This window comes from Lactuca virosa, chromosome 4 (genome assembly GCF_052849685.1).
Source record: "Lactuca virosa cultivar CGN04683 chromosome 4, Lactuca_virosa_CGN04683_v6, whole genome shotgun sequence".
Classification (NCBI taxonomy): Eukaryota; Viridiplantae; Streptophyta; class Magnoliopsida; order Asterales; family Asteraceae; genus Lactuca; species Lactuca virosa.
The window spans coordinates 254919979-254929856 of record NC_136429.1 but is presented as its reverse complement, the minus strand read 5'-3'; positions in this window follow the sequence as shown (position 1 = coordinate 254929856).

The following is a 9878-nucleotide window of genomic DNA, read 5'->3' as shown; positions in this document are numbered from 1 at the left end:
AGGTTCATAATAACTATATTATATTTATATATAACCTATATTTAAAGTATGGTAGGCGTATCTCACTTACAGCGGGTTTTTATTAAAAACCGGGCTTCGTAGGTACAGCGTTTCCAAGCTGAAAAGCTCTTTTCTCAGAGCCTTCGGGAGCTCCGGGGCTTCCTTCTCGTGCTAGGGAGTTACCCTAGGCTTTGGGGGGGTTTAGGAGGCTAGAGAGAGAGTTTAGAGAGAGAAAGTGAAGGTTGAAGGTGTGAGAAATGAGCTTCACCCGACACTTCTATATATAGGCTGTGAAACAACTCTACTCGTCGAGTCCATGCCACATGTCACCATCTGGTGGCTAGCCTTGGGGAGAAAGCAACGACCAGGATTTCGCCATGTCACCCGATTTCGCACAGCTCAATCCCGACTTAGAAAAATCATAACTTTCGCATACGAGCTCCGTTTTTGACGTTCTTTATATCCACGCGTAGGTAACGTCAAGATCTACAACTTTCTTTATGACTGTGTCGGCTAATTATCGACCGATTTTAAATTTAACAGTAAGAGAAGATTATATTGTTAAATGACCGCGTAAAATTTCTAACTTCTACATACGGACTCCGTTTTCGTCTGTCTTTTTACCGTTGAGTTCCTATTAATGAGATCTTCAATTCTTATTTAGGTCGCGTTGGCCAAAAACTGCTTGATCTACAATTCGAATTTCGGGTTGTGCACTGCTATGCCAAATCTTAGAAAAAGTGAAGGTTGAAGGTGTGAGAAATGAGCTTCACCCGGTGTCGTGTCGGTTTTGCCGTAAAACTTCGACAGGTCATAACTTCTTCGTTATAACTCGGATTTCGGCGTTCTTTATATGTACGGAACCCTTGTGACATATACTATAACTTGGTTAAGATTATTTATTCTAAATAATCTTCTGTTAAAAAGTCATTTTTAGCGTTTATCGTCTCTAAATTGACTAGCTCGAATCTGCGGGCGTTACAATTATCTCCCCCTTAGGATGATTACGTCCCGGAATCATCAACGAAATAAGGCTTGTATAATGACTCCACCCTTTATCTCTTCATACTTGGTGATAACCGTAACTTCTATGTTCCTTCAAATTAATATCTAACTCTTAGAATTCTTTAACTACATGCGGTGCTCGATCTCGCACCCGCTCTTCATACTATGTTGTAACCTTCGAGTTACAAACTCAATACTTATTGGAGACTCCTGATCCTTCTTAAACAGAATTAATCTTAAGAGAAGTTCTTTACTTTGATTATCATGACATACCGATGGGTCATGTTCTAATGACCTCTCGTCGTATGATGCAACGCTTAGACTCAGGTCTTTTAGATTCAAATTCCATAATGATAGTTTCCTTCCTTCATGTTCTAATGTGATATAATCACGTTCTATCATGTAGAACTTCTAGCTACTAGGTTTTACTTTAACAATGATCGCGATGCTTCTATTGTTCGATCTGATTATCTTTTACTTCAATCGTGTGGCTAAGTCAGATGCTACATCGATCTCGGTTCTCTGAATTATGTAACACACTCATCTTATTCGGACTCGATATGATGACCACTTGGGTCGGAATATCAATCACCTTCTTAGTGATTACTGAAACGATGGTAACGACAAACATGAACAAAACATAATCAATTACTAGCTTCTTGGTAACCTTGTGACTTTCCCTGATCCAAGCGTGAGTCCTGTGCTTCCGGTAGAATAGGCCTCTACTACCATCCGCACCTACTCATACTCGTCTCAAGTATTGCCCCTCAGTTTATCCAAGTCACCATACAAGAAAATCACACAATCATTCAACAAAACGAAGGTTTATATTATTTCTTGAAACGATTACATAGGTGTTCAAGTTCACCCTATACTATGCCTCAAGGATAATTTGAAATGCTCTTGCCTTTGGTTTTTGCGGCACATTTGGCTTTGTGGCTTCTTCTCTCCCTGGGCAGTCATGCTTGAAGTGTCCTTCTTCACCAGACATAAAGCAGACTTCTCTCTTGGTCGTGCATTCGTTAGCGTAATGACCAGTCTTCGTGCATTTGAAGTAGGTCATCTCTTTAGAGCATCTCCCAATGTGCTTCCTTTTGCACTTGTCACACCATTATGCTCCTTCTTCGAAATTCTTCGAACCACACTTCGAGAATTTTCTCTACTCGTCGGACCTTGTGGATCCTTCCAACTTTCTCTTCTCACCAATTTCAACCTTGCTGGCGTTTCTTCCCTTGATCATGTCTTCAACAGACTTGGAAGCCCAGATAGCTGCCTCTAGAGTAGGTGTCTGTCGTACTGGCACCGCATACTCCCAGGGAAGTCCCTTTACGTATTTGTCGATTTTTTTCAGCTCGTCTAGGATAAGGCGCAAAGCAAACTCCATTTTGTCCGTGAAGTTGTTGGTGTATTCATCGATGGACATGCTTCCTTTCTTCAAAGTCGGGAATTAGTTTTCTAGCTCGACCAGATTTTGGGCTGAGCAATACTTGCGCTTGAAATGCACCAAAAATTATGTCCAAGTCAGTTGCAGGGGCTCATTGGGGCATAGATTCTTCCCCAGGGTGTTCCGCCACCGATCAGCGCCTCCTCTGAACTGACGCACTGCAAACGTGGTTTGTAGTTTGCCTTTGCCACCACATGTCATGAAGGCTAATTCCATCTCCGAGATCCAATCCATAACTCTGATCGGATCTTCCTTCCCAGTGAAATTTGATGGCTTGCAAGTTAGAAAATCTTTGTACTTGCATCCATTCCTCTCGACTCTGTCATCTTGGTTGTTCCTCCTAATCACCGGTGGATCAGCTTGACCAACGGTTCTGCTATAGTTTCCCTCCCCAGACTGTCCATCATTCAATTCGGGTTGCTCAATAGGTATCGTAGGTTCATCCCTATCTTGTAGCAGTAGTCGCCTTGTTTCCTCCATTTGACGATCCAACATCATCTGGATCATCGCGTGTACCCCGGCTATTGTGATTGGCTCAGGTGCAGTTGCTACCTCTGGTGCACGTTCAATCACATACCGCTAATTATTATCTCTGTTCACATTTCCGAGTCCGCTTCGAGTCCTTACCATGTCGATCTATACACCAATTTAAACGTTCGGTGTGTAGTGATGAGAATTTAGATAAGAAAGATTATATTTACGACCCACGTGTAAATTTCCTTATCATTCTGAAAGGTTACATGCCAGTTCTAATACCCTAATCAAACGTTTAGAAATCTGAGCACATAAAGTTTCCAGATCCGATCGGCAACAGACCATGGATCCGATCATATAATGCATATCATAAATCATTTAGTACATAAAAGCATGTTAGGCATTTTCCCTAAATAAGATAGTGCTTGTGTCTATTCAGGTGTATTACCTAAATTTATTAGACACACTCCTCACGATCATCGCTTAGCATTCTAAGTTTAAGTCTAGAAATAAATCATTATTCCTATTTCACTTAAACTAATGCTCTGATACCAACTATGACATCCCCATTTTTATGGCCAGAAAAGACCGGTTTTGTTTATGCTTTATAAAAATCAGAGTACCTCTTTTAATAAAAATGTTGCGGAATTTGTTCCCAGAAAAACATGATAAATACGTTATCAAAGCATTCCGAAGAAATGTATTTTTATTCATTTTAAAACATTTGGGATGTCATCGTCAATACAGAAACATACGCATAAACAGAACTTACATTCATTATCACTAGTGATTTATATCTCCTTAATCTCTCAGTGTAACGTAACTTCATATCGACACCTGTGATTTATATCTCCTTATCACTGGTGAGTACATAGGGATTTCAATCCCACAATGTTATATAATATATATAATTTATATCTCACAAAATATATAATTTCCCCATATATATAATCCACTCTTACCCCAACCTGTCAATCCTCACAACGAGACTATCCATACTCTCGGACCTTAAAGTTTACCTCTTACTCCCGGATCTAATCCATACTCTCGGATCAATATTTGTGTCGGTTCAATACTCTTGGATTAGGGACAAATGTCTATGTCTAAATCCATACTCTCGGATTAATGACGAATAACTATGTCATGTCCATACTCCCGGACTAAGGACAATTGACTATGTCTTAATCTATACTCTCGGATTAATGACAATTGACTAAGTCCAATCCATACTCTCGGACTAGGGACGAATAACTATGTCTAATCCATGCCTCCGGATTAATGATATGTTTACGGGTTCAATTCTCCATGTATATCTCACTCGTACTCATAAGGAAATACTACCCGATATTCCTCACAATTAATTTAGGTTTACTCTTTATCCTAAATCATCATATATTATCAGGTATGCTCTTTAACACGTATTTTAGGCAACATCAAATATTTCACACATAAAAATAAATTTAATACATCAATTAATACTTGTATTAAAATCCTGTTCATGAAAGGGACTATGCACTCACTTGTTAAAGTGATGATTCCAAACTCGGGCAGCGCTTCGCTTCTAACGATTCTATATTCCTTCGACGAAACCTAGCATTATTATCGCTAATTTTTAGTCTAATCTTTATTGCGACTAATTATTAGTCTAGATTCATCATTAACTCAAAGTCTACTTACATGATCTATCAAGTAAGGAACAACCAGGTAGGATCACATTAGTCTGTTTGGTATACGAAGTATACTGTTTGGAAATCCCACTTTAAACACCTCATTAAATCATAGGCTAGACATCATCCCCATAAGTAGATCAATCAGTATAACGACTTTGAATCATTGATAAATCTTATTTATAGGTTCATAATAACTATATTATATTTATATATGAGCGATATTTAAAGTATGGTGGGCGTATCTCACTTACAGCGGGTTTTTATTAAAAACCGGGCTTCGCTGGAGCAGTATTTCCGAGCCGAAAAGCTCTTTTCTCGGAGCCGTCGGGAGCTCCGGGGCTTCCTTCTCGTCGAGTAGGAGGACCTACTCGTCGATTCCATGCCACATGTCACCATCTGGTGGCTATCCTTGGGGAGAAAGCAACGGCCAGGATTTCATCACGTCACCCGATTTCGCACAGCTCATTCCTGACTTAGAATAATCACAACTTTCGCATACGAGCTCCGTTTTTGACGTTCTTTATATCCACGCATATTTCAAGACAAGATCTACAACTTTCCTTTTGACTCCGTCGGCTAATTCTCGGCCGATTTTAAATTTAACAGTAAGAGAAGATTATACTGTTAAATGGTCGTGTAAAATTCATAACTTCTACATACGGACTCCTTTTTCGTCTGTCTTGTTATCATTGAGCTCTATTAATGAGATCTTCAATTCTTATTTAGGTCGCGTTGACCAAAAACCGCTCGATCTAAAATACAAATTTCGGGTTGTGCACTTCTATGCAAAATCTTAGAAAAATCATAACCTCCTCATACGAAGTCAGATTTGGGCGTTTTTTTTATGTATGTTCAACGTATACTACAACTTTCATTTAGATCTGTAAGGCTAAAAATTAGTCTATCAAAAAATCACTTTTTACGATTCCCGGTGCCGTGCTGGTTTTGCCGTAAAACTTCGACAGGTCATAACTTGTTCGTTATAACTTGGATTTCGGCGTTCTTTATATATACGGAACCCTTGTGACATATACTATAACTTGGTTAATGTTAATTATTCTAAATAATCTTCTATTAAATAGTCGTTTTTAACGCTTATCTTCTCTAAATTGACTAGCCCGAATCTGCGGCCGTTATATATATATATATATATATATATATATATATATATATATATATATATATATATATATATATATATATATATATATATATATATATATAGAGAGAGAGAGAGAGAGAGAGAGAGAGAGAGTTATTTAGATGAAACAAAAAAGTTTGTGAAGTAGTAGAGAAATACTCTTTTAAAAAAATATAACCCAAAGTTACACAAAAAGAACGTTTACTAGAAGCCTTTGTAGTTCTAAAGTCATTTGCTTTTCTTTCTCCCATGTGAGAATAAAACTCATTTTAACTCCTTTGTTATTTACTTCCAAATGCCTTATTTTGACACGCAATATCTCATTTGTTTTTAATCTGTTTTGGACGTGTGATATATCACAACGAATGTATCATGGAGGAAAACACGAACATATATTCATTTGTCTGTTTTGATTATATTTAAAATCCGAAATTTGTGCTTAAAAATGGAAAATCCTATTTTTAGAAGTTAGTAAAACTAATTTTCCAAGATACTCATTGATCGTTGGTAGTTGATTTAAGGTAAGAAATTATCTCTACTTGATTGCTTATGGTTCACCAATAGCATGATGTTGTATTTCAGCTTAAATGTTTGTCCGACTAGCTGTTTATGAGATATTTTTGGAGTTTTTTAAATTTCATTAAGAAAAGTTGAATAAAAAATGATTAGTACAATAATATAATCTTAAAATTTATAATTTATATAAAAAACTTTTGATTCACAAGTATCTTTAAAATTTTAATTTATATAAAAAAACTTTTGATTCACAAGTTACTTTAAGTAACTTCTCAAAAAAATTTAGCTTTTATGCTTTATATCATTTACATATTTAAGAGAAATATTTCCTATAATGATTTAAATATTATATTTAAAAAAATAACCCTTTCTTTTGAAAAATTCAAATAAAACTTTTGTGTTTGAAAATCTTAAATTTTTTGAATTTCGAACTAAAATATAGTGGTCCTGAGTATAAAAACCTTCAAATCATATTTTGCAATTTTTCTTCCCTAAAATCATTTTCAAAGTCACTCTAAAAGTTCACATCTTTGACAACTACATTTCAAAAATCTTCAATCATGCATAAACATATAAGTCTTCTAGTCTTTCTTTATATATGTTGTATTGCAAAGCCTTATATTTATTTTAATCTCTACCCAAAATGCGAACACGAAGAACATCTGATGATTTAAACTCATATGATGATTTTCCAAAAGTATTTTTCATGTTTACAGTTTTGTTTTAACATTTTGTTGATGTATTTTCGTTGGAAGAGGCTCGTACTACCCGATTAGGTATATAAACCTTGTAGATAAGCCATTTTATTACTTTAATTCATTATTTTCATGTTTGAAAATTATAATAAACATATTTTATTTAAAACTGATCAAAATAATGATTTTGAAAAACATTTATGTGCAAACAATTGGACACCAACTTTTTTAAAGTGGAAACTAGTTATTAATCTTTTGTATTTTTATAGCATCACATCCTTTATGACACATATTTGACCTTAAAACGTTGTATCATAATGTAAAGTCCCAAAAATACCAAGTGAAAATTTTGTTTTAAATAAGTCAAAACCATTCATTCATTATCTCAAAAGACAATCAGAATCAAAGTATTCTCAAAACATCATAGTAAACTCAAAAACAGTCAATACGGAATAAATCTCCAAAAGATGCAGTGTGATCAAGTCGGGCCCTTCCTTTTGAATCCAGAAGTACCTGAAAACATTTTAAACATAAACCTTAAACACAAAGCTTAATGAGTTCCCTAAAATACCACATACCAAATAATGGGTCCAACCCAACATACAAATGGTCCGACCCATCATAAATAATGGGCCAAACCCAACATACAACTGGACCCATCCCAACATAAATAATTGGTCCAACCCAACATACAAATGGGCCCAACCCAACATAAATATTATCCATTCGGATAATATTAATTAATCGCATAGTTAATCATTATCTTGTCTAAGATTATCTTATAATATTTAGGGTTTTTTTAATCATCTTAGGCGAGCAAAATCGGATTTTGACAGAACATAAAACAGATAATTACCAAATAAAACCACATATATCAAATTAGGCAGAAAATCCCGAAAATATGGATTTGAGATGGGTTCACGTCTTGACAGAGCCTCTGTCACTTCGTGATCTCAGTCTGATAGAAAAAAAAATTGTTCGATTTTACTAATGTGCTTTTAATGTTAGACAGACCAATTAGCTCTAATATCACTAATGGGTTTATTAGGTTACAACGAAATGCTCAATGTAGAAAACCACTTAACAATTAAGAAAAGGCACATCAACCTAAAAAGATCTGTCTTCACATTAAGGCAACATACTTTGAATAACAAAAACCTAATATTCATCCTAGTAATTTCGAAAATCAGAAACTATAGAGACATACCATAAACTTGTTATAGCAAACAAGTTACGTCAATCCTTCCTTTGAAGATCTTGGAAAGCTAGCACCAAAAGGATGATGCATCTAATGGCTCACACCCAAACCCTAGAACTAGAAGACACTTGAGGAGAGAGGAGAATGTTCTTCATAAGCTTCTAAGAAAGAGTAGTCACGAAAATTGTTGCCCAAAGGGTCCTATTTATAGTTTTGGTAACTTAGAGACAAAGCAAGATTTAAATAATTAAATAATTGATTTAATTCCAATTCAAATCATTTCCTTATCAACATCCAGGAGGCTTTCAGAAAACATAGAAGGGCTCCCAAAACCGTCCACCCTGGGATGGGTTCTAGAATTGTCTCTTTTGTTCGAGTATTGAACAATTACAATTCATCATTTACACCTTTAATTAATTCTAATTAATCGCAAATTAATTTCAGATTAATTCTGATTAATAATTAATTAATTCTAATTGATTTCTCATTAATTTATTAATCATATAAATTAATAAATCAATTAATTTAACAATTGATCTCATATTAATTTATTTATCACATAATAAATTAACAAATCAACTATCTATTTCCATTTAATATATTAATCATATAATATATTAACAAATCATTTCTTCATACTTTCCAATTATTTTCTTAATCATATAATAATTTAATAAATCATTATCTCTCTGTAAATGTCATTCTAATCAAGTTTTAACTACACTGCCAACCCAAAAATGAATTTGCTTTTTAATTACAAGTTTATATCAATTTAGTTACTGCCTTAGACACCTTAATCCAACAATGATGTTCTAAGCACGGTTGTTTTTTCTAGCTTTTCATAAGAGCTTTGTATGGAGAAGTGTGTTAATTTTAAGTTTTAGAAGGTTTTGTACAATATGTATATTATTGTTGTATATAGATAAATGTAAGTTTTAGAGAATTGTATTATATATATATATATATATATATATATATATATATATATATATATATATATATATATATATATATATATACAAATTATCAAGAATGTTAGATCGTATTGTATTTGTATATGTTTTAAAAGTGACACTTATTTATATAGAAAGCTTATGTTGTATTTAGCCTCTTGTTATTATATTTGTTTTATATATTGGTGGAATAATAAGGATCAACTTCATGATAAATATTTCACTTATATGATATCAAGCTAAAAAAAACTTTAGCCGATCCTTGACCTATTCATGTCGACTTTCTTCTCTCTTCTCTTTTTTTTGTCGATCTCTTCATCTTCTTTATCCATGGCTACCACTAATCCTCTTAATAATGTATAACGAACATTAAGTCACATGTTCTTGTTATCTTGGACGTCGATAAACTCAACTATGATGTATGGTGTGAGTTATTTTAAATTCACTACAAATGTTTTTCGTATTTGTTCATCTCGAGGGATCTCCAAGCTCTCTAAAAAAATGCAACTCTTTTTCACAAGCTATTTAACACACAACCTTTATACTCCCATCTTCAATTATTTGCTTGCCTTTGTTACCCCCGTTTTAAGAACGCACACAAGCTTCACCCCATATCAACTCCATGCATCTTTCTTGGTAACCGGTCTCGTCATAAAGGGTATCATTGTCTAAACGCTAACATAATCATTATCCCCACTTGTCAGTTTCGATCAATCCATCTTTCCATGCAAATCCATGACCCCATATCAATATCCCGATTAAGATTTCCTTAATCATGATGA